We start from the raw sequence: 808 nt of genomic DNA, 5'->3' as shown, positions 1-808 counted from the left end.
GGGAGAACAGCGGCAAGTTCGAGGGAGATATCATACTGGATGACTGGCAGGTGGAGGCGCTAGTGCAGCGGTACTCTGGGGCGAGGAATGCTTTCATATGGATCGACGCCAATTGGCCCGATAACACAGTTGTCTATGATTTCGCAGACAGCGAATTTAGTAAGTTTATTTAACATTTAAAACAAACTTCAAGAGAATTCTTATGTGGCAAATATAAAAATGCTCTAATGTCATATAAACATAGTGTGACTACCTAAATTGTACTTCGTCATCGCCTCAAACAGCGTATTCTAAATCAAATGAATGTTTTTGTTTCGATTTAATTACAAGTTTTTGTAATTACAGATGAGGAACAGAGAGAAGCCATTTTCGTTGCGATTAAAGACATCGAAGAAAATACTTGCATTAAATTCCGTGAGAGACGTCCCGATGACATCAACTTTGTAAAACTGACGGTAAGATTGCATTTGCAATATATTCTATTATTTTAATTGTAATAAACGACCATAAATATAAACCTATTTAGATTATAGAAAAAATGATTCACAATTTATCAAATCATGTTATTATATCGTAGGCATATTCTGTTCTGTAATCTTTGGGACGACTTTGCTTCCATAGAAAAATAAACAAACTTGCTAACATGTTTCCTAGAGTTTCGATGATGGTTGCTACGCCAGCGTCGGCTTCTGGGAGGCTCGCGGTGATCATATCCTGAACCTGGCCCTGGACCCGCCCGGCGAAGGCTGCTTCAGACACACCACTATTGTCCACGAGTGCACTGCACATCATCGGCTTCTTCCACATG

General features: G+C 39.6%; 1 long non-coding RNA gene across 1 annotated transcript; it reads left to right on the top strand.

Moving 5' to 3' along the window:
• Positions 1-6: 6 nt before the first annotated feature.
• On the top strand, positions 7-802 carry LOC106104522. Its single transcript, XR_001225680.1, has 3 exons — positions 7-159; positions 346-455; positions 655-802. It is a non-coding gene; the product is annotated as an uncharacterized LOC106104522 (long non-coding RNA).
• Positions 803-808: the final 6 nt, after the last annotated feature.

Source organism: Papilio polytes, unplaced genomic scaffold, assembly GCF_000836215.1.
Source record: "Papilio polytes unplaced genomic scaffold, Ppol_1.0 DF823513.1, whole genome shotgun sequence".
Taxonomy (NCBI): domain Eukaryota; kingdom Metazoa; phylum Arthropoda; class Insecta; order Lepidoptera; family Papilionidae; genus Papilio; species Papilio polytes.
Note: the sequence above shows the minus strand (reverse complement) of the source record. Positions and strands in the feature narration are given on the sequence as shown.